General features: G+C 42.9%; 1 protein-coding gene across 2 annotated transcripts in view; it reads left to right on the top strand.

The window, feature by feature from the left end:
* TLN2 (talin 2) overlaps positions 1 to 24,917 on the top strand; it is a 422,410-nt gene that overhangs the window by 172,391 nt on the left and 225,102 nt on the right. The gene's annotated exons all lie outside the window — the stretch shown is intronic.

Here is a 24,917-nt window from a genome sequence, read left to right as displayed (position 1 = left end):
GCTGGTTTACACCCCTGCACTCAAAAACTGTATCGTGGCACATGAGGCTTACCAGTTCTGTTCCTGACCAGCTCCACAACTGGGGACAAGTAGATCTTGGCTGATTTTCATACACTCATCTGTAAAATGAAGGCTGGCCGAGCCCAGCCTGCTTCTCCCTCTGTTCCTCCCCACTGTTCATGCTCTCTCTCTCTCTCTCTCTCTCTGACAAATAGATACAATCTTAAAAAAACATACACGCACACACACACACACGCGCGCACACACACACACACACACACAACCCCAAAAACCCCAACTCGACAGGGTCTTAAGTTGTTGGATAAAAAGGTACAGAATTCTTCCTTCTCAGCATCGTGGCCTGGTGGTGTCTGACAAATAAGTGTGTATCTGTGATGTGGGGCCACTCAGAGCTAGGGATGGGGTGGCCTGGATGCCCGGCTCCAGAGAGGCGATTGCAGAGATCTTGTGTGAGGAGGGTAGGGCGGGGAAGGATGGGGAACAGCTGAGAGCTGAGCTGAGAGCAGTGGGATCACTTGTACACAGGGTGGAGAAGGGGAAGGGAGCTGTCCTGTCCAGGACCCATTTGGTTGTCCTGGTGTGCATGTTATTCTATGAGGACCTGCGGGGGGCACCAGGTGGTCCTGTTGGACTGAAGGGCCTGAGCACAGTGGGCAAGAAGTATGGCAGACCTAAGCCTTTCCCAGGACTTCAGATCCGAAAGCAGTGTGCTAAGTGCATTCTTATTCCATGGGTCTGCACAGAATGGAAGACTGTGGTTTGCATTGACTTCTCCCTGGGGTGGAGGGATGTATATGGGGCGTGGCATGGGTGGAGGACGGAGAGACTGGGACAGGAAAATAATGTGGGGAAGGGGCAACAAGAACACCCATTTCAGATTGCCAACATAATCCTGTCTGCTTTGGAAAGTTCTGTGATATGCTGTGGCCTACATAGATTGGAACACAGTGGTTCAGTCCTTTGGAATTCCTGCCCCAGTGATTTCTGGCTTTTCTTTAACATGCCTATTTTCCAGAAACTTAAATGAAATCTGACAGACTTACCTTATATTCCCTTCTGTCAACCTAGCTCTTGGTTTACTGCCTGATTTGTGTGGTTCGGTTGGGTTGCTTCCTGAGGATATTTATTTCACTGCTCTTTTTAGGAAAAAAACTAGATCAAACAACAGCAGAAACATTTGTCTGAAATGTATAAGAATATGAGGAATTATCTGAAATCTTGACACTTCTGTGAGTGTCTAAAGTCATGAGTACTTGCTTGCAGGAGCTTTTATTTTGACATGAACTAGAGAGCAGAGAATTGCTTTAAGGGACCTGGGCCTGGGTGGGTCTGAACACAACTTAATGAATGAAAAATATGATCAATCAGTCATGTTCTGAGTATATCGGAAGGCCAGGCCCTGCTGGGCAAGATCTTGTAGGGATGAACAATTAAGAATTGGAGACAGCTGTGTTTCCAAGGAATAAGCATGTGCTTATAAAAGGTTGTGTGCATGAGAGAGGAGAGAGAGATTTATAATAAAGTGTAGAGGGTGAGGGGCACATGATAAATGACTTGTTTAGCATTGTACTTAATGACTCGTGATGTATTCCAGATTTAAGAAAAAAAATGTAATATTTTGAACTTATCTCCATTTTTCCCTACAGGCTCATAAAAAAATACTTTAAAACTATTTTTAAATGAAAAACACTGTTTCTGTCTCTCTGGGAATTTTGAATTCCCAGGGCTGTTTTGGGGCAGGGTCTTGAATCTATAAAATTCACAGCAGGATCTACATTGTCATTTGTCATTCTGGATCAGTCCCTTCAAAGCTATGATGGCTGGGGAGGTGCGTTCTTGTGCTTATTTTTCTTCATTAAAAATGTAATCTCTTATGCACTTTTGTCTCCCTGCCATCCTCCATTAGCCGGATTCTTTGGATTCCTCTGCTTGTTGGCTGTAGGCGCTGCCACTTGCTCACCCCCTGTGGGCTCCCTGAGTGGCTGGGAGCCCTAATTAGCATCCTCCTAATTAGCATCACATTCTTGATCAGGGTTCCCGGAAGTGGACATGTGCTAGGCTCCTCACTCTGCTGTCTGTGCTTCCTAAATGTTTCACAACAACAACGATTTCCAGATTGTTTTTCATAATTAAACCGAAGAATACATGGATATAACAGAATGTGCTGTTTCCTTATACTTTTTGGCCAATGACGCTCACCAGTTAATTTCTTTTAATGTTAGGGGCACCTGGGTGGCTCAGTGGGTTAAAGCCTCTGCTTTCAGCTCAGGTTATGTTCCCAGGTTCCTGGGGTCGCGCCCCACATCGGCCTCTCTGCTCAAAAGGGAACCTGCTTCCTCCTCTCTCTCTTTGCCTGCCTCTCCATCTACTTGTGATCTCTATCTGTCAAATAAATAAATAAAATTTAAAAAAAAATTCTTTAATGTTAGACAGCCTTGTGGAGAGCTCAGGATTTGAGCCTTTTCTCAGTATAGATTGGATTTCATGGATTTACAGACTCTGGAGTATTTGTGTCTGCATTTCCGTAGTCTCCTGTAGAACACAAATCTTTAAAAATGCCGTATTTTAGCTGTGAAGTCCCATATCCTGAAGACCTCTCGTGTTCATCAAAGCTGTTCTTTTTGCTGCAAATCAGAACTGGACAGCTTTCCAGAACCATTAAATGGTTATTTTACTTGTGGAGTTTAAACTGGACTTTAAAATAGAAGTAAGCACACTGTGAGGCCAGCTGTAGTTGTACAGGTTGAGAGAAATCCTATTGCTATGATCTAAACACTAGCCTTAGAGAGTATCTTTCATTTAAAGTATGTAAGTCAAAGTAATGCATGCAAATGGTTAAAAATAGAAAATCCTGCAGAACCGCTTAGAATGAAAAGCAGCAAAGGTTTTTTTACCCCACTGCTTCCTTCACTTAGTCTTCCTTCTCAGAAGCAGCCACCTTTTTTTTTCTGTAGATCATTTTCCTTTTTGTGACTTCCACATGTATAAATATTATGCTAGTAGCACCATTTCTCACATTATCAGTTTTAAGAGCTGTTTATGGTGTCTTGATGTGATTGCTGATGAGCTCACCCTGACCAGCCCGGTCTCCCTTCCTCCCTGTGGCTGATTCAAATATTCAGTCCTACAGCTACTTCCTCCCTGTACCTCCCCGGACTCCTCCATTCTTGGTCTGTCTCCTGTATAGGCTGTTTCTTGTTTACTCCCCCACCCCCCACATCTACATTTCTATTTGGGGCAGCTCTACCTTTGATTTTCTTCAAAGAGAGGATGCAAAGGAGAGAGGCAGGCAGAAAAGTAGATCCCCACTGAGTGGGGTGCCCAACGGGGCTTGGGTGGGGGGGGCAGGCTCAGTCCCACCACCCTGACATCAGACCTGAGTTAACAACCTAGAGTCGGAGGCCTAGTCACCCAGGTGCCCCTGTACCCTTGATTGTCTAGTGCTCAGAGTTGGTAATAATTTAAACTGTTGTTTAATGAGGGCTTCCGTAGCTTACCTATGACTTGATTCTGCACGTGAACTCCAAGAAGTAACATTCACTCTGTTGTGAACCGGGTAACAGCTATTACTGTCACAGCCTAGTGTGTGGTGAGTTTATAGTCCTTCCTTTCTGAGCCCGATGTCCCCACAGCTCTGTGGAGCACGTTTGAATGATTCTCCCTTTTATATGAGCACCAGGCGTATTGGGCTCAGCCTCAGGTTTGCCTAGCCTCTAAGTCTCTCCGTCCTTCCTGCAAGCCCGCTTTATGTTTGGAGGTCTTCCTCCCACAGCCCACCTGCCTTCCACCTTCCACCAGAACCTTTTGATATCAGGGTGTGCTGCCGGCCTTCCAGCCAGTGCTCATGGCCAGGAAAAGCTTACCCCTGCTAACGCTGTCCGAAAAAGCCTGACACTTCAGGCTCTGGTGTCTTTGAAGGGCCAGTAACCTGCTGTTTAAAGTTAGCCATCATTTATTGAGGACCTGATAGGTTAGGCCCCTAGGTATAGGAAGCCTGGTGTCCGTTGAAATCCTCACACTGGCCCTGTGGAGCAGAAGCATTGACACTCTTCCTTGAAGAAGCCGAGATCTGGATCAGAGACTGCTCCTAGGCCTCTGCTGGGAAGTACTTCTCAGAGCCTGGGGTGGGCTGGGGGCATAGGTGTGGCTTCATAAGTGAAAAACGGAGCAACATCTTACACCCTTTCCTCAGCACACCAGCCCCTCCTGAGACAACTGTTGCTGCTCCCTGGAAGCTCAGCTCTGCTCAGTTCCACCTCCATCCTTGCTATGGGTGTACTCTGGGGCCAAGAACTCGTTTTATAGAATTCTGGGACTGGATATGGGACTGTCCTTACCTATTCAGGGTTCCCTTTGTGAATTTGAAGTGAGGAATGGGGCTTCATCGATACTCAACCTGCTGGGAAGTGGGGAGAAAAGGTACTTTGACCCCTTGACATGGTCGCCTGCTTTCTAGGCAAAGAGCCCATGGATGAGTGGGTGGAGTAACTCTTCGTCCCTCTGTTAAGTCACCGCGACGGCCTTAGCAGCGGCTGCCTAAGTGCAAATAGTATTTTCTTACTAAACATCTTGACCTCTTGACTTTATGCTCTGAAGTAAGTAGTGAATGAAGGGGAGATCTTTGGGGCACCTGGCTCAGTGGGTTAAAGCCTCTGCCTTCGGCTCAGGTCATGATCTCAGGGTCCTGGGATCGAGTCACGCATGGGGCTCTCTGCTCAGTGGGGAGCCTGCTTCCTCCTCTCTCTCTGGCTACTTGTGATCTCTCTCTCTCTGTCAAATAAATAAATAAAATCTTAAAATAAAAAAATAAAAAAAGAAAGGGAGATCTTTAGAGCAGCGCCTAGTTTACTTATGGAAGTGACAGCTGGCCTTAGTGAAGTGGAGTCTTAATGCATGGACTAGGGTCATTTCCCTTGTTGCAGTGGTTACCGGGAGTAATTTCCTGCATTAAATTTCCTGCATTACAGTAGTAATAGGCAGTGCAAGGTTACCTTACTAAGAACTTGGAACAATCTAAATCTGTGTTGGCTATTTGTAATTTTTGTATTTATTGATTGTAAGGATAGGATAGGGTGCTAATTGAGTAGAGTTGTAATCTGTATGAGACATTTTTGGTTCTGGTAAACAAAGATCACTGATCCTCAGTTATATAGGTCCCTTGACACTTGGGTAAAAGTGATTTGGGTTGGGCAGGGGGGCACCTGGATGGCTCAGTCTGTTAAGCATCTGCCTTCGGTTCAGGTCATGATGCTGGGATCGAACCCCGCACTGGGCTTCTTGCTCAGTGAGAAGCCTGCTTCTCCCTCCCACTCTGGCCTTTCCCCCGTGCTCTCACTTGCTCCCCACCTCAAATGAATAAATAAAAAATTTTTTTTAAAAAAAGTGATTCAGGGGACCGAATCTATTCGGACATTTTAAATCTTATTTTTTTTTAAGATTTTATTTATATTTATTTATTTATATTTATTGTATTGTATTTATTTATTTGTGTGTGCAATATGTCTGCACATTACACGGATGTAGAGGCATCTGGCAGATGAGCAGAAGGAGAGTAAGTTCAAAGGAAGGAGAGGTTTCTCAGGGGATAGAGGAGGTTTCCAAGAGAAGGTAGCATTTATTTCTGGGTTAACGGATTTAAGTTTTGCTACTTCTCGCAGAACAGACGATGAACCACAGTGGGTTAAACAAGCTAGAAGTTGATGTTTTTTCACCTAGAATGAAGTCCTGAGGTGGGGTTGCCAGAGACTTGGGCTCCTGGCAGGGTGAGTAAAATTTCACACCTCTCTTCGGGGTGAACTTATTTTTTCTCTTTTTCAGGGTATGAAAAGTGAGGGTCAATTTTTAAAATCAGTGCTGAAAGCAAAAATCCCTTATAGGCAAAATGGCTCCTAAACGTCCCTTGGGAAGATGTCACTGGAGGGGCTGGTATTCTCTCTCCTAGTCAGTCTAGCAGAGTGGACTTTTCTCCCTCTGCAAGAGCTTGCTGCTAAGTAGTTGGCCTCTGTGCTTAAGGGCCATGCTGTAAACTAAGGAAGACTTCCAGCATCCAGATAGGACCCCAAGAGAAATTTCCTTCCCTCGGCTTCCTCAGTTACTGAAAATCCTTGTGCCCCTCCCATGGTCTTTCTGGGGCTTGCTTGCTCACTGAGAAGAGTAGAAGTGGAACTGTCTGCCAGATTGCTTATTCATACCTTTTCTCATCAAAGCTTTCAAACACGTTCAAAAGTGAAGAGAATTTTATAGTCAACTTTGGGTCTACTGCCCAGGTTCAGCACGGATTAACCTTAGAATTGTTTTGTCTGCAGACTTCTTTCTTTTCTTTTTTTTTTTTTAAATTTTATTTATTTATTTGACACAGAGAGATCACAAGTAGGCAGAGACGCAGGCAGAGAGAGAGAGGGGGGAAGCAGGCTCCCTGCTGAGCAGAGAGCCTGATGCGGGACTCGATCCCAGGACCCTAAGATCATGACCTGAGCCGAAGGCAGCGGCTTAACCCACTGAGCCACCCAGGCGCCCTGCAGACTTCTTTCTTTCTACTCATGATTTTGAAGCACATCCTTGCTATTTTATTTTTTTCTTCTATTATTGTTTCAGTATTTGTCCTTAAAATATAGGACTTATACCGTATCACAATAGAACCATAACAATTACTGGTATTACCTTAATACCATGAAATATCAAATTCATGTTTGAATTTTCTGTTGTCCTACATACTTTTTTGTTTCTTAGAATCAGAATCCAAATAAGGCTTATACATGGTAATTGACAGGTACTTCTTTAATCTCCTTTTAATCTATCCTGACCCTCCCATCCACTCCCCCACTACCGTGATTTGTTTGCTGAAGAAACTGGGTTATTTATCCTTTAGAGCAGAGAATCTCAAATGGAATGATCTCCCTCCCCCATCTCGAAATATTTGACAGTGTTGGGAGATATTTTTAGTTGTCACAGTGTTGGGGGCGGGGGGAGGGGACTGCTTCCTGGCATCTAGTGGGTAGAGGCTGAGGATGTTGCTAAATCCTCCGGTACTCAAGGCAGCCCCCTCACAGCAGAGAAGTATCTGGCCTAAAAGGTTGATAGTCCTAGATTGAGAAACTCTACTGTAGCATTTCCCATAGTGAGAATTTTAATCATTTCTTCCCCCTGGTGCCATTTAACTTATTTTTCTGTTCCTTGTGTTTTCTGTGATTTCTTAAAGCTTGAGTTCTGGTCACATTCAGATCTGGAGTTTTTTCCTTCTTAGTCAAGGCTACGTATTTTCATTGAATATATAGTCACTGGTGGTCTCTCTTTTTGTGGTATAATTGGTCTTTGATCATTGCCTATATCTTTCCATTTATTAGTGATTGTGAAATAGTGATTCCCAGTTCTGTCATCCCTTCCTTATTTGTTTACAAGAAGTCTCACATAAAGACAAGTTTAATGTCAATAACTTGTTTACCTTGAGGTTTAGGCAGGAAAGGATGAACACTTGATATTTCCCCTATCTTTTCAAAACAGTGAGTTCCCTGGTGGCATTCTCTAATGGTGACCACTGAAGTTTTATTTCTTGTTTGTTTTGCTTTTTTTCTCTTTTCAGTGTAAATATGATGGAAGCATTTCAAATTAATCCTCTTACTGATAGTCACAGTGTCCCATGTTTGGCCAGTAGCAACTAATTCAAGTTGGCTCCCAAGTCCTCTTGACAAAAACTTTTTTTGTATCCTTCATGGTGTCATACCATGTCACAGGGTTGTCTTACCCATTTCTTACTCCAAACTTAGACTTACTACTTCTTCAAGGAACCCTGGTTCCTTTGAGTATTTCAAAGGTATGGTGTGAAAACTGGGAATGTTTATCGTCATTTGAATTCATCATTGCTTCTGGATCTTTTCAGTGGATCAAGCTAGGGAATGTGACTGTGTGTGTTTGTGTGTATGTGTATGTTACATAAGGACAAAACCAATTATTAGTGCATACAGATACTTGTAAGTAAAATGCAGGTGTATTCATCAATTTTATATCTATGTTCTTTTGTCCACCCTGGTTCTCAGTGATACCATAGTTTTTCATTTGCTTTATTTCCTGCTGCATACAGCATAGACCTAGTCTTCGAGATGTTTGGAATAGTTCTTATCTATATGATGATGCCACTAACTGTATATATAATTAGGTTCATTGTTGGATTTTATTTTTGGTTTTTAGAGAGTCCTTTTTCAATTGAAATTTGTGCAACCTGATTTCCTGAAATTTGTGTCCTGATTTCCATCTAGAACATGAGGCATATTCAGAGGTGTTTGGTTTTACACCTGTTGCCTCGCCATCCTGTTTCCTCCTTCCTCATATGTAGCATTTGAAAAAAAAACAAAACAAAACAGTTTTTGATACCAGCAAATATGTGTGCGCTTTCATATCTACGCATCCCTTTCTTTTCCAGTATAGTATACTGTATACACTCCGATCTACCTGGATTTTTTTCACTTAATCTATCCCGGCTTCTGTCCATGGTGGTGCACAGAGATCATCCACTCTCCTTTGCACCGCTGCATAGCCCAGCATCCTGTGGGTTTGCTCTGACTTACTCATCCTGCCCTCTTGGTGGACATGATGTTTTTTGTCTTTGACTTACTAGGAATACTGCTGTATGGAATAGCCTTAGGCACTCTTAAAATCATTTGTCTTTTCTGACTCTATGAAAGTTTAAAGTATATATATATATATATATATATATATATATATATATATATATATATATATATATATATATAATATGACTCTTTATATGAAGAAAGAGAAAGATGTCTGAAAGCTGCTGGGATGAACTGAGCTTCAGGACGGGAAAGGGAAATTAGGCTTTGGAGAAACAGAGAAGAGCTTTTGGGCAGAGTAGATGTTCTACCTTCAAGTAAAAGAAAATCAGGCTTAGGAAGGTTGGTGGAGTGTAGGTTTCTGTGAACTGCATTGCCAGGCCAAGGGCTTTCAGTCTTCCACTTCAGGGCAGGAGTTGGCAACCTTTTCCCTGCAAGGGACCCAGACTGTAAATATTTAAAGCCGCCGTCACTGTTGGGACTACTGAAGACTGTTGTTGGAATACAAAAAGCTGCCACAGACAATTCATAAATGAGTGTGGCTGTGTTCCAAGTAAACTAGATTTATGGGCCCTGAAGTTTGGATTTCATGCAGTAATCATGTATTATGAAATAGAATTCTTAATTTTCTCCTCAACAATTGAAAATGATAAAAATCATTCTTAACTTGTTGGCCATAGTTTGCCAATCTCTGCTCTGGGCATTTGGGAGCCATAGAAAGTTCTTGAGCACAAGGAGGACCTGCTCAAAAGGATTATCAGGAGTGGATTAAAGAGGGCTCAGTCAGAGGGAAAGAGCTTAGGCTGCTCAGGAGGTTGTTGATGCTCTCAACATGGATATAATTGGAAGGTGTCTGTGGGAGTGGATTTCTTCTCCTCCTTCTTCTTCTCCTCCTCCTCCTTCTTCTTCTCCTCCTCCTCCTTCTTCTTCTTCTTCTCCTCCTCCTCCTCCTCCTCCTCCTCCTCCTCCTCCTCCTTCTTCTTCTTCTTCTCCTCCTCCTCCTTCTTCTTCTTCTTCTTCTTTTTCTTCTTCTGCTTTTTTATTACCTGATATTAGAGAATTACTGAGAAGCAATGGCCTCATTATATTGTTTAATAGAGAATTTGCATTTCTTTGTACAATTTTTAGCCTCTCATTTCTCATTGAGTATATACAAAGAGACACCAAACTCACCCTTCCTCATTGTGGGGTTTCAGGGCAGAATCTCTCATTCCTGCCTCTACTTTCCACCCTCATCCCATCAAAGAAACCCAAGATTGAGCCCATTCACCAACGAGCCTTTTGTGTCAACTGTCTTGTATCTCTCCTTTCCTGCGACATGGCAGCTAACTGTTGAGAGAACAGTATTTTGTTTGTGGGAGGAAAATCAAAGATGATATAAATGAAAAAATGCATTTTCATATAATGGAAATTATTAGAGCAACTTTTAAAATGTCACTGCAGATTAATGCAGACAAGAAGGAGCTGAATATATTAGAAAGTAGGTCAAGTTAGCTCATGTTTATGAATGAGGCGAATTAGAGTGCAGGTTTAGGTTTATAAAATTGTGTGATACTGTGGTTTATATGAATTACCCTAGCCCAAATGATATTATAGCAAAATATAATTAAAATATATTGAGTTTGTTTCTTTATCCTTTGTGGCTAAGTATTTTATACCTAATATTTTATGAATTTAATAAACTAGTAAAAGTGATGAGCTTCTTGTTATTGCTCACATTTCCTGTACTAGACACAGAATCTACTCTGGGGAGTTAAAGCTGAAGTAGATTTAATCCAGGGGATGGATGCTTCCAGAATCCTTGGAAGGTGTGGAGGAGGAACTGGCTCTAGGTTAAGCCTCTAGGATACCCCTCACCCGCAGAACCATTTTCTCCCACCAGAATCAGGAAGGCTGCCATGGCTCTTGCTGTGGGAAGCTGTTGAATTAGAAACCAACTCTATGAGCTGCTAGCTTCTGCACTGCGCTTCCTCTGCCAAGAGACCTTGCTTTTTGGGGATACCCTTACACTCTGCCTTTTTGCTCCATGACTCCATTCCAAATCAAAGTTGCCTGTGAGCCCATTCCCATTGGTGGTAAAGAGTCTGTCTCATTGGACTCCATAGCAGCAAAGGAGTCTGGGCAATATGCCATGTTTAGCTGTCCAGCCTCTCCCTGCTGCAAGTGAGCCAATCTCCTGGGTTTGTCTCCGTTTTCATTTTCAGAAACTGCTGCTTCAGATACCCATGCTACCGGGGGTAGGTATCTGAAGGACAGAATATCAGAATCTCTCTTCCTTGGATACACAGGATACATTTTGATAGACTTGCATAGTGATAATAGTAACAGGTGTAAGAGGTATCACACCAGTGTTACTGGTTAACTTGTATTCATTAACAGTGTTACTGATGACATAAAGAATTTGATAAGGAAGGATTTGCCATTTTGGAAAGCTCTTTTGGGGGGTTGGAATTGACGTCATACTAGGAAAGGAACACCTGTGGATGAATAGTTAAAAAGTTCAATGATGGTGGGATCCAGGCCTAGAGAACATGTGTCTCCACGAAGGATAATAGGTCAAAATATTGTCCTGATCATCCCTGACTTGAGCGCTTGTTGCACTAGGCCAAGTGCAAGCTCAGTGATTAGGCTTTTGTTGACTGCAGTATTACTGCCTGACTTCCTCGCTGTTGGATTCTTCTGTGGGTTTAAGTGGGTACTCCCTTTTCCATCTGGTTAGGATCAGTCATGCTCAAGTGAGGAACGAGATATGGTCATTGATTCTGAAATTGGGCGGACCCGGGTTCAAGTCTGAATTCCACCACCACCGAGATTTCTAAATATTAGCAACATTTGCTTTTTTGTCCCTATGTCTTCTGTTTGGAGTGGAGTTGATGGTAGTGTTGAGCACAGGCCTGGCACATGGCCAGTGATCCCTGGTGGACTCTAGCTCTGTGTGGAGACACCACCATCAGTGACTGGATTTCCCTCTGCCGCCTTGTCATCTACTGATGCATTTTCCACGTCCTCACATCTACTTCTGTGTCTGCACAACTATAACTTTCTCATCCTTCGCCATGGGTCCCTTGGATGTTGCTTCTCTTTGTTGTGTCCAAGGGCTTTCTCCTACCCTTCAAGTACCCTTGGATTTCTCGCAAGACTCTCTCTCCTCCAGGAGAAAGATCTTTCTTAGTGCTTAATAGACATCGGAGCCATCATGGGGTCACAGAAGTCACGGTAGCTTTTTATTTGTCATTCAGACATCTAGAGCTCTTCCTGTGACTCTAAAGGCTGACGACAGGGTGGCCCATCTGCGGGGCTCCTCCTCCTTAATGAGATTACCAATGCCATTTCATTGATGGTTTTCCACTAAAGTGGTCTTAATTCCATTGCCTTTGCATGTTTTTCCTTGGCTCTGTCTCTCCTTTGCTTCCCCAGAGGACCTAATGTAAGTGGGTGGCAGTAGTCGGGAGCATTTGGGCCTCTGTTCTTCAGCAAGCCTCCAGAATGGCCACCTATAGTGGGGTTTTAGGAAAACAGGAAATTATGAAAACTGCAAAAATATCCCTGCACACCATTGTGTGCCAAGTGAGTTTCTGTTAAGTGTTTCTCATTTGATTCTTACCTATACTTTGGCTTTCATCCCTTTGGGTTTATTTGATCCCTTTGTGGAGCTGACCTGACTCCCTCTGGGCCCTGCACACACATGTACATGTGTGTCTCCCTGACCCACTGTCCCGCTTTTCCTAACTATCCGCACTCCATTGACAGTGGACCTCACGCAGCATGTAAAGTGGAATTGTGTCCTGTTGTGACATACGACAGCACTGTCTGAATGGCTGTGAGCAAGTATGTCTTTCTTCCTCCTCTTTAACCTCAAGGACCTTGACCTTGAGCTGCTAATAATTTTGTGCAAACCCTGTCTGATATTTTTGTTAAGCCCTTGCCTAAGACTCGAGTGACCTGTTTAACACTTCTGCATATTTGAAGACGGCTGTTTGTATTAAAAATTAGGTTGTGCTATTCTCTCCCACCTAACCAACTCATCCAATAAGCATTTATTGAACATCTACAAAGTGCCAGGCATTCTGCTGGATGTTGGGGGCATTGTTGCCAGCAAGGCGGAGATGGAAAATACTGAAAATAGTAGGGACAGAGGGTTTAAGAGAATTGAAAGCAGATCTTGTAATCTCTAGTAACGGGTGTAGTGTTTTTCCTAAGAAGAGTTAGAATCCTTTAAATGGTTAAAGCCAAGTGGGATCTAGTCTGATAACTTTTGGAAGGCCATGCAGTGAGAGGTGAAGTGTGTATCCAAGAGCAGGCAGTAAGAGTAGAAGTGGGGAACCCAGTGGGAAGCTTGTTGGAGTAATTTGGGCAGGAATGATGGTATTCTTTGGCTGGAGAAAAGGACAGAGTTGAGAGATTCTTAGGAGGTGGTGGTCAGGACTTGGTGGAAGCACAGGAGAGGCTCATGTCAAGGGTGACTCTCTCTCTGGTCTGGCTTCAGAAGTGGGATGGAGGTCGGTTCTTTTGAGATCAGACACACAGGAAAGGGAGCAAATTTGGGAAAGGTGGTAGCATGGGAGAATCGATGGGTTTATATTTGAGTAAGATGAAATTGATACACTCACAAAAGGGCTTGAAGATATGATGTAGCCTTGGAGAAGAAGCACCAGGGCCAGATCTGCTGATCTGGTGGATGCAAGTTCTGAGAGCAGACGACATCCACCAGGTAAGGGTGTATAGAAGAGGGCCTGGGAGAGAACTCATACACCACGAGGATTCAGCAAGGAAGAGCCTGAGCAGGAATGGGTGAGATGGTTGGGGAGAATCTGTTAGAGTGGTCCCTGGTGCCCAGGGCAGGGCACACAGGTAAGGACAAGAGCGGGAATGTCTGAACACCCTTGGCAGTGCTCAGCGGAAGCCATGTGGGGAATACAGTGGGTAATTAGAGGTCTAATTAGACCTCTAATTACCCACTGAAATAGAGTTCAGAGAAGTCTTGCAGGAAGGGTGGCTGAGCGGGAGAGGATATGGTAGTGCAGTTAGCCTGCAGGGCTTGTGGGCATGTGCTGAGGGCATGTGGCTTTAGGGGTAGATGAAGAGTTAAAGAAGAATGCCCGTGTGCTTCATTGTTGCCATGCTTACTTTGCTCTGTTACACATCTTTTTTTTTTCCTTTTTTAAAAAATATTTGGAAAACTCTCTTAATCTGGACATTATAGAAATGCTGGAAGTACGGCACAAAGAATGGTTCCTCGAAGCATCCAATTATAAGTTGCTGACCTAATGCACAATCACCTCACCTCCAATTACTTGTCTTGTAAAAGTACATCCTCAAACCCAGTCACAGTGCAATCATCAAAATTGTTACAGTGTAATCCTCAGGCGCCTTTCCCTTTTGCCAGATGTCCCTTGCACATCCTTAATAGCAGGACAATCATGTTCAGAATCATTTGTTGCCATTACTGGTCTCGTGTCTTTTGTCTTCATTAGTCAGGACAGTCAACGAGTCTGGCTTTGACTTTCAGACCTAGATCCTTTTGTAGATGGAAGGCCAGTTATTTTGTAGTATATCCCTCCATTTGGGTTGTGTCTTGACTCATGATTAAATTCATGTTTTGCCTCCTTGGCAAGAATATCACAGCCATGATGCTGTGTGGTCTCTGCCTCCTGTCAGATGCGTCCCATGGAGATGTGTCTCATGATTGATCATGGTCCCATGTTCCCATGATTTAGGTGCTGTTGGCCAGGTTTTGCCTCCTAAGAGGTCCCCCATCCCCCGCTCCATTCTAAGGGGGTACTTTGGAACTAACTAAGTAACCTTCTCATTCCTCCTCAGACTTTCATTTTATTTATCCATTGATTTTTATTGGTGTGGACTCCTGTTTTCACACTGCATTCATTAAACTATGTCCATTCCTATCATTTTGGTGTTTAAATTATTCTTGATTTGGCCAGTGGGAGCCCTTTCAAACTGGTTTCTGTGTCCTTTTGACACCTCTCCATCATTCTTTGGGCAATTCTTGGCTTACTAAGATATGTCATGTTTATCTCAAGTTTTAATATCATTCTTTCTCAGTGGAGCCCTAGTCGTTTTTCTTAGAAAAAGGTAATTTGAAGCCAAGATTTAGGCCAGAAGTGTGCTTCTTGATATTAGGATATCCCAGGCCTTCTCAGTGGTCAGAGCTAGGGAATATATTAGATTCTTGTTATTCACAGTAATTATATTCTATAATGTCTCAGGGAGCACTGAATTAATGAACACAGAGCCATGGCTTTTAGCGAAAATAGACGGCCAGGTGCTTGCCTGCCTCTGGTCACAGCAGAACCTTGTCTTATGTGTGTCTCTATTTAAAGACACCAAATGTAAAATATATTGTTGATTCACTCACATTGAACTCAATGGCCACGAGCACTTAGGCCTGAATGAAGCTTATCTAACATATTCATATTCTCTCTGAGGCACATCACTGCCTCCCTGGGCTTAGGAACCCTAGACAGCGTTCCAGGAGGTTTGGGCCATTTTAAACAGATACATCATCCACAAAACTGCAAAAATAGTGACGCTAAATAATCTGCAAAAGGGACACTTGGTAGGCTGACAGCTGAAAGGAAAAGGCAAAACGTCCTCTTGTTGGACCTCAACTGGAATGTGTCCACCAGATGACCCTATTTTGGCCACTTTGCTTGTGTCCACAAATAACCAGGAGAGTGCTGTTGGGGTTACAAATGAGTTTTTGCAGGTAGGTGAATTTGCAAATACAGAATTTGCAAATAATGGGGATTAACTGTGCACCTGTCTTTGCATGCACAGCTATGTTCTGTGTCTGCACGTCTGCATGTGTCTGTTCATCCATCTGTCCTGAAAACCATGAATTCACACCAATACTTGCAAGTCCAGTGTCACACCATAGGCTCCTTTGTAGTGTTTTTCTGTTCTGGGCCACTGTGGCACCAAACGCCCCCACAACCTGCTCCACCTCTTTGCTGGCACCTACCTTACTCTTTCCCCTCACATAATGATTTTAAAGCTGATTTCTTCTGGAAGGGGCAAGCTGGGGGCAAGAAGGGGAATGGATGTAATTATATCTTATTATCCCATTTATATTCCATATGCCAATTTAAGATAGGCTGATATTAAAATATTTATGAAGCCTCCTTTTCATCTCATAATTCTACTTTGCAAGTAACATTGATTTGGGGAAAAATCATTTTAGAGCTGATGAATAGTGCAAGAACCAACAACTGACTTTATAAATGGACTTAGGGCAGTGCCATGCCCTCTGGTGAAGAGAAATACCTGCTGTTCTAGGCTCAGGTGTGAATGATGGGGTTGACAGGAGGGCCAGAGCCTCAGGACTAAGTTCTGTCTGAGAGACACATTCTTTCAAGACCCTGGGAGGGCTCTGCCTCCTGCAAGAGACTGAGTCCCTGGAAGGTAGGGACCACATGTGGGCTAGTCATTCCTGTGCCTAAAGCCTGGCCTATGAAGTGACAGGTGTACATTGGTGACATTTTTGGACTACAGCCTATCCAGCTGTTGCCCAATCATTGAAGTCTTTCCTTGTCTTGTAATGTTTTCGGTTCTTTCCCTTAAGTTTCTCTGGAAGCTCGTCTCCCTCCTCCCTGTGGGAGCCTTCCAGATTCTTGCTAACCAGAGGGATCATTCTCAAAAGAGTGTGCAGAGGCTTGGGAGAGTATCTGTAACCAAGTTCCTAAGCATCAGCTTTGGAGTTGAACAAAGTTGCTTTGGATTTCTAGCTGTACCACTTACTGGCTGAAGGTCAGGAGCAAGTCGTGGACCTTCTCCCAATCAATTTAATAACCTGTGAAGTGGAAATGAGCAATAACTTCTGCCTCCCACAATTTTGGGAGGATTAAATGAAGTGGTGTTTTGAAAGGCCTTGGCATGGTGGCTGTCTTTAGTCAATGTTAGCAAAGATGATGGTGGTGGCTCACTCGTCATCTGGCACTGGGTATGTCATAATCTTTTTTGGATTGTAGCTCCTTTCCCCATCTTGGTGATGAACTCCTAATTGGGGTAGAGATCTGCTCTCATATTTAGTGTGTATATCCAACTTCCCACCCCCCCAGCATGTCCACCTACCCCCCACCCCCCAATCTAACATGGTGCTGCACACCTGGTAGGCAGTAGCTATCTTTTGCTTGGTCATTGGACGGTCCTCCCTCATGCCCACACCTCTCTGCCTGACCCAGTCTTGCTAGTAGAGCAATTTGCTTCCCTTTTCTCAGCGTGCTGGGAGATGCTGATTATTTTTTCCAACCTTTTTTCTTTTTTTCATTAAGAATCAATACTCTGTATGATGTGGTCGATGTCATGGTCTGCTGCTGCTAAGAAGTGTTGTTTTCTGGGCTTTCTCCTTAACACGAGCACTGTCCTTGGTCCCTGTTGGACTCTGAGGCTCTCTAAATGAAGACGTGGCACGCAGTTACCACCTGTTTTTACCCTTGGGAACAATGGCACCAAATGCCAAGAAGTTCTTAACCAGGTCAGCAGTGTGTTGTGTATTATCTTCCAACCCAGGGTCTTTATGGCAAGGAGTTGGAGCAACTGGATTGGGTTTTGTACAACTGCGGCAGCCGGAGATGGAACGGGTAATCAGTCTGCCTGCTCCTGAGACAGTTCCCCCTCCTTTCCGCCAGGAAAACGCTTGGTTAAAAATAAGTATGCTCTTTGAAAAGTCTTCTCACTCTTTAGGACTGACTGAAGCACTTAATAGGTGGTATCTGCTGGGTGGATTTTATCAATATCTGTTCTGTCATGCTGGGATGATTTTATATTATGTAGAATTGTCGGTAGAGCCAGGAGCCAGCCTTCGCTTGGACTGTTGAGTTCAAAATGATGTTCTCGGGCTTATTACCCTATTTCTTTCTTGAAGATTTGAAATCCATTGTGTGAAGTAGAGCTGGAGAGAACTGTGTAGCTTTGGAAGAGAAATAACCAGTATTTAGGACGGTGTAGATGGTAGGGGGATGCAGGTAATAGTAAAGAGCCAAAGCTCAGGGCTCAGACTTCTCAGTTCACATCCTGGCCCTCCTTGAGAATCTCCCTCTCCTACTTCCCTTCTTCCTTCGCTCTCTCTCTCTTTTTCAAAAATAAATGAATGAATGAATAAAAAAATATAAATGAGGTTTTCTTAAGAAAGAACATTTGTTGAGTCATTCATAGGCTGTTTTGTTTTCTTTTGGAATTTATAGTACCTTACGAGAGTTTTTTGAAACAGTATGCCTAAGAACATTTGAACCAATAACCTTTGGTTTAAAGAAGATATTTTCCTGTTTTTATTTATTTTATTGTGTTACGTTAGTCACCATACAGTCCATCATTAGTTTTTGGTGTAGTGTTCCAAGATTCATAGTTTGCATATAACACCCAGTGCTCCATGCAATTGATGCCCTCCTTACTATCCATCAGCGGGCTCACTCATCCCCCACCCCTCCCTTCTGTAACCCTCCATTTGTTTCTCCGAGTCCATAGTCTCTCATGGTTCGTTTCCCACTCCGACTTCTCCCCCTTCATTTCTGTCTTTTGATCAAATCCCCTGTGCCAGGCAAAAGCATTTGCATTACCACATTGACCTTATAATTAGCTATTGCAGCATCTAAATGTTGTAAAATTTTCTGCACAGACTTTTGATTTTGCTGCTTAGAATTCTAAAATAGCCTCTCTTTCTGGTTTTCTCTTTCTTCCCTTTCCTTCCCTCCACCCCACCACCTTACCATCTTGCTGCTCAGAAGAACGCTTTCTCCTCCATTGTGCGAAGGGATGAGAAGGAAACCCCCTTATTTGACGTGACCAGACTTAAAATTTAGTTTCTCAGAATTGGTTTAATTATACTTATAAGTAGTGTGGGAGAAGTCGGTTAAAAGTGAGGATCACAAAATGTTTTAACCTAAAACATGCACATTTAAATTTGGACTTAAATACATGCCTTTAAGAAGCTTCTCTAATATGTGTATAACTGGAGTTCTGTAGACATCTTTCCATCATGAGCCTCTCCCACACCGTGGAGTTCATGATTTACAGTTTGGGGTTCTTTATTTTTGTTTTATTAATGAAGTATAATATAACCTACAATGTTAGTTTCAAGGTAAGCCTATTATTTCTACCTCCTAAACCCCTTGATCTGTTTTGCCCATCCCCCACCCACTTCCTCTCCGGCTACCATCAGTTAGTTCTCTGTATTTAAGTCTGTTGGATCTTCTTGCTTGTTTTTTTTTTTGTTTTTGTTTTTGTTTTTGTTTTTAAGATTCCACATGTGAAATCGATCATAGAGTATTTGTCTTTCTATAACTTACTTCACTTAGCATAATATTCTCTAGGTCCATCCATGTTGCATATGGCAAGATCTCTCTTTTTTTTGAGTAATATTCCGTGTGTGTGTGTGTGTGTGTTTGTAGAGGTATAGTTAAGTTTTTTTTTTTAAGATAGAGTGTGACTTGAGATATTTGAGGAGAAGAGTAGGATCCCTTTCGTGTTTTTTAAGAACATTCTCTCAATTCACTGACAATTATCTGGCCCTCACCTCCTTTGGCAGCAATGGTCTTTTTTAGCAGTTCAACAAACATTTTATTGAATTTTTATTCAAACAGCAGTTCTTTGCCTTTGTGCTCCTTTTTCATTGGTCCATATCCTGTTTAGATGATAAATATGTAATAAAAATGGCTTGAACAGATTGGAGAACGTTCTGAACAGGCCTACCCCTCAATGATAGGTGTAGCATACCGCCTACAGAGCTGCTTTAATTTGGCATGTAGGTAGTCAGATGACTGAGAGACTGTCCACTGCATATACACATTGTAGCAAACTGTAGATCAGTTCAAAAGGAGAATTTAAAGACAGTACAATTCCCTAACGTGTGGGTGGATTTTCTTTCAGTCTTGTTTGTGTCGGTGCGTGTTTGTATGCAGCTTATATTATTTTGTATTTTACTCCTGAAATCAGTGATGAATGTCCTCAAAAATACTTGTTACTTCTAATTATTTCCTTTCAACAGACTCCTAGAAATGAAGGTATCTTAAGAAGTGTGACCATATTTAAGACCCTTAAAGAATATTGCCTTGACTGCCCAAAAAACCTGTACCTCCTATGGAAGGGAATGTGTATTTTACCATGTTTCTCACCAAAATGATGAGTGCTCATATCCCTGCTAACATGATAGAGAATATTTTGTTTGGATGTGTATTTTAAAGTTGTTATTGAAGGTGAATCTCCCCCTCCTTTTTATTTCCTTGCCATTTGTGGTGTTCTGTGAAAAATCTGTCATTCTTCTCTGACCATTTTGTATTAGGATATTTCATTTTCTGGATTTTTAAAGAGCTCTAGCCACTATTTTTCTGGTAAATGGTAACTTCTTGCTAAGCTACAGATACATTTTCAAAGTTCATTGCCTATCTTCGGACTTCACAATATTGTTACTTTTTATGTTGTAAAATATCCTTGTGATTTCTCACCTGCACTCTTTTCAGTTAAGAAGAACTTCCTCAGTCTGACTCAGATAAATAGTGCAAATCTTACTGTTTGGTGCTTTTAATTTGAAAAAACAGCTCTCAATTAATATAAATTTTATTATAGTGTATAGTAGAAGTTTGAGATTTATTTATTTATTTATTTATTTTCAGATCGATTTGCCCAGCACCACTTGTTGAAAACTCTTTCATGTCCTGGTAGAGTTTTGATGAAGCTTCTTTCACATGGGAACATTGTGTATGCACTCGACATTGTATCTGTTTCATTTATCGGTTTGTCTCATACCAGCACAAGGATGTAATCAAATTATATATTTATTTTATTTTATTTTTTTGAGGATGTAATCATTTTAGCTTTATTGCTGGTTTTACTGCTGTGTGGGCAAGTTAACATTTATTTTTGCAACATTTTCATTACTATTTTGGGTAGTTTCTTTGCAAGTAACTATTTCTAGGTGGGTAGTAGCCCAGGCTTCTGGTGGTTTGTAGGTTTCTCCCACATTTTCATCCACTGGCTAGTTTCACTGGGAATCTTCTGTGAGTGCCAGGGCCTTTGCCTTCCCAACTCTCACCTGAACATCTGTTGCTTATGTTCTTAACATCCTTATACTCGACCTTTACTAAAAAAGATGTTTTTTGCTGCTGCTTTTTGATCTAGTCCAAGTTGCCTCATTAATCGTACTTTTGTAGAAAGCTCCTGATGAATAGTAATTACTTTGTCAGAAGAGTGGTATCGAGACTGCATGTTCCCATGACCTTTGTGGTCACTGCCATCTGGATGGGCTGTGGCAGAGGCCAAGTGTCACTTGAGTGGGTGTCCTCACACGGGGTATCTAACTGCTCAGGAAAGGAGACAGGGCTGTGAAGGCTTACGTGCCTGTAGAATGCCTCTGTTGGGGTGTGGAATTGAAAGTGAGGTTTCATGAGGCTCTGGTTATTGAGACTGTTGATTTATAAATGATACTGCATAGGCATTATCAGGAGTGGGGGCAGCTGCTTTCTGTCCAGCTGGTCCGCTTCTTGCATTTGAGGAGCTGAAACGTGCCTGAGCAGAAGGCAGAATAGAGCCAGACCAAGTGCACTTCCCACCTCTGTGTTACGGATGAGGCCAGAGGAGCCACCTGAAGGGGCCTTGCAGCCTTCCTTGGCATGTTCTCCCTCTGGAACCATCCCTTGAATTCCTTTTGGTGATGGCTTCCAGATTTTGGCTTTGCAGTCGGCCCTCTCCCTGGCTAAAAAACACTGACATTTCACCTCCCTGATCCGTGATACAGGGGTACCCACTTACCAGAGACTGCATGTTCATAGAGACCTAAGGGAAGGCTTGAAGAAAGAAGCAAGGCAACTGCACCACAGGATATGCTGGCTCCTCTCCCCTTCGTCATGCCTCCGTGAGCAGCCCTGTGTGGCTGTCACACCTGGAGCAGAGAGGCCACCTGACACAGCCCCAGCTGCCACACGGCACCTCTGACAGCTGACCCGCTTGCCTGTCCATGTGATGTGTCTGTCACACGGCGTGGCTCGCCAGCGGGCTTTCCTTTCACTAGACTTGGCTGGAACTTGGAAATCAAATGCATGGGGGGAGATGAGTAGATTGGAGTGCTGCAGAGGGACAGGAAGGAATTGATACTTTGTATTTAGGGGAAGCGAATGATGATGACACTGGGAACAGAGTTGGTCATCTTCCAGATGAAAAGTCTTTCTGGAAAGGGGGGAGAATCTTGAAGGAGGTCAACTCCTCGAGGCTGACTGTCTCCAGTGATTATTCACATATACCTTTCCCTCTTCCATAAAGAAATGGATCATAGTTGCCCTAGACCTTGAGAAACATTTTTGCAGTCTTAGATTTAACTGGAGACTTAACTTGAAAGTTGCCTCCTACTCCTTCATCCACATTTTGTGGAGCTACTGTGATGGGTTTACATGCCAACTTCACGGACTATTTTCTGGCTTAAGATTTGAAAAATTTTAAAATTTCATTTCTCTTCCCACTCCTCAGCCTTCCCCACTGCCCCCATGGCAGAAAGACTGGTCTGTGGATATGGGCATCTTTTCCCATGAGTTGATGAATGAGACCATGGATGCCTCACATTGACAGAAGACTCAGTAGGAGACACCTGTTTAGAGGGCTTGGATGTGACCGTTGTGAATTGCTTGTATGTTACAGTGCTCTGTATGCATCCTGGGGGGGGCAGGGTTCTCACAGAACCATAGACTTCCCCTAAAGCCCAGGGTGCTGACCCTGGTGCTGCTTGTCCTGACTGATGGGTTGAGGGGACTTGAGTCTCCACTTGCCACTAGAGGAATGGAAGAGTGTAGTGAGCTGAGTGAGGGAGACATTCAGCAGTTCCCTTCTTGCAAATACTGTACGTAATGATGAAAGTGGTCGTTTCTTAAGCTTAGAGAACTTGCAGAGGTGGAAGGGCTTTTTTGGAAACTTTCTGGTTGGTTTTCTTCTGATGCATTTAGTTTTCAGAGTGAAACATGATGCTGAAGACTTTGAAAGCCTTTCTCAGCTTTTTAAGTGTAGGGAAGAAAGATTGAATTAGGAAATGAGCATTAAAATGGCTTTCCTGCAGTTGCTATTAAATCTACGAGTTACACACTCAGCATATAAACTAGTTGACAGTATTAAACAGTTGAGCTTTTAATTTTTGCAGAATAACTTGGAATAGCAAATGAGCATTTCTAGCTGTGGCTTACACTGTGACCTGTTTTCTGTTTTCAATTTGGAGTATTATGTTACCTGCATGCCGAAATGTTGGATTTTTTTAACTGAGCATAGCAATGAGTCTAGGTAAACATGTAGTAAGTGTTGTCTGTGAATTTTCCTTGGGTTAGTTGTGTGAGGACGGAGGTGATGCTGTGTGTTTTTCCTGAAAAATTCCATTTAATTTCCATGTTCGGCTCTGGCAACTCACCTCTGTTCCGTTAGACAAGGGTGAGAGAGAAATGAAAACTGTTGGTGTTGGCTTATTCATAGTTGTGGCTTTTCTTAGCTCATCTTTGGTTTATCTCCTTGGATGAGGTCACTCGTATGCCCCATTATTCATTTATGATGGGTTGTATGTAACATTTTGCCGTTTTATATTTCTCCAGAAAGTATTTTTATACCAAGGTAGTTCTTGTCATAAGACTTCAACTTGACTTTTCATTAATAACTATAGTGGGTTGAATAGTATCCCCTCCACATTCACGTCTACCTGAAGGCACAGAATGTGGCCTTGTTGGGAAATAGTCTTTGTAGATGCAGTTACTTAAAGATGGAGATGAGGTCATGCTAGATTAATCCAGTGACTGGTGTCCTTATAAGAAGAGGAGAGGGCACAGAAAATGCCATGTGAACTCAGCTTAAAGAGACAAGGAATGGTTCTTCTTAGAGTCTCCAGGGGGAAGGATAACCCCCCAGCAACACTTGAGTCCAGATCTCTAGCTTCTATAGCTATGGAAAAATTAATTCCTCTTAAGATACACACTAAATGCTAGTTTTTTGTTTGTTTGTTTGTTTTAATGGCAGCTTAAGGGAACGGATAGAGCAACCAGTACAGGTTGGCAGAAATTGGAGGTCAACCTTTAGCTTAAGGAGCTCTGATTTGAACAAGGTTTTAGACTACAGTGTTTATAATCAAGACAGTAAAATTTTCCACGTGTAAGAAGCTCATTTGTCTGGTGCACCTTCCATTTTAATTCGGTCAACATGTAAAAGGTAGTTTACTGGACTCCCAGTTGAAGGAGCTTCTGTGGTCTTATTCATCATGACCTTTGGAAGTTGTCTGTGGGGGATAGATGCCTGTTGACGTTGTTCCTTCAAAGTTAACTTGCAAATTCCTTAAACCTGCTTCGTGTAGCACCTTGGAACTTAAGGGATTGATTGGGTCTCCTAAGAACTTGCTTGTCCACATGATCAGTGCTCAGGGCCTCAGACTAGAGGGTCAACATACAGATTGAAAACCCTGCCTGCAGTCTGGGACGATGCCGTGCCACCATGACCTTTTGAGTCTTCGGCGGGAAGGACAACATTCGAGGCACAGTAAGCTGCCTCATGTTTGTAGATGAGGAGGAAGGAAGTCAGTGCGCAGTTACTGAGAGCAAGGGAAACAGTGTCTTTAGAAGGAGAAAGGACTCTTCTGGTCGGTGGGGATTTTTTAAAAATGTAGTTTCTTTTCTTTTTTTTTTTTAAGATTTTTATTTATTTATTTGACAGACACAGATCACAAGTAGACAGAGAGGCAGGCAGAGAGAGAGGAAGGGAAGCAGACTTCCCGCCGAGCAGAGAGTCCGATGCGGGGCTCGATCCCAGGACCCTGGGATCATGACCTGAGCTGAAGGCAGAGGCTTTAACCCATTGAGCCACCCAGGTGCCCCCAAAAATGTAGTTTCTTGCTGACAAGACACTACATTCTTGATTCAACCACCCTGTGAGCCCCAGCCACATATTCCCCAACGTCTATTGGAAACCTGACCTGATGTAGTTCAGTTCTCCTGCTGTGAAAGTCAGCTATGCCACTGTTGCATGTTCATCTAAAGTGGTTGTGGAGGGACTTAAATGAGGGGCAGATGTTGCTCATCACGATGAGCATTTCAACGTGATGCACTTTCATTGTATTTCTTGGGACAAGAGCCTTCCTGCTTTCTGTGATGATCACCCTGACCACAGCGGAACCGGCTCAGTAGAACAGAACCTCATGTTTCCGTTATTAGGTGTTCGAAAGGAATGACCACATCTGGAGATTTCACCACACAGAATTTCTAGCTAATTCTAGAAGGGAGACTCTTACCAGATGAGAGTCAGGAAGTAAAGCCATTTTGGAATGGAAACTTGCTGTCTGCTAGTTTCAGATATTATGTATGAATGTTC

Source organism: Mustela nivalis, assembly GCF_964662115.1.
Source record: "Mustela nivalis genome assembly, chromosome: 6".
NCBI classification, from domain to species: Eukaryota; Metazoa; Chordata; class Mammalia; order Carnivora; family Mustelidae; genus Mustela; species Mustela nivalis.
Note: the sequence above shows the minus strand (reverse complement) of the source record. Positions and strands in the feature narration are given on the sequence as shown.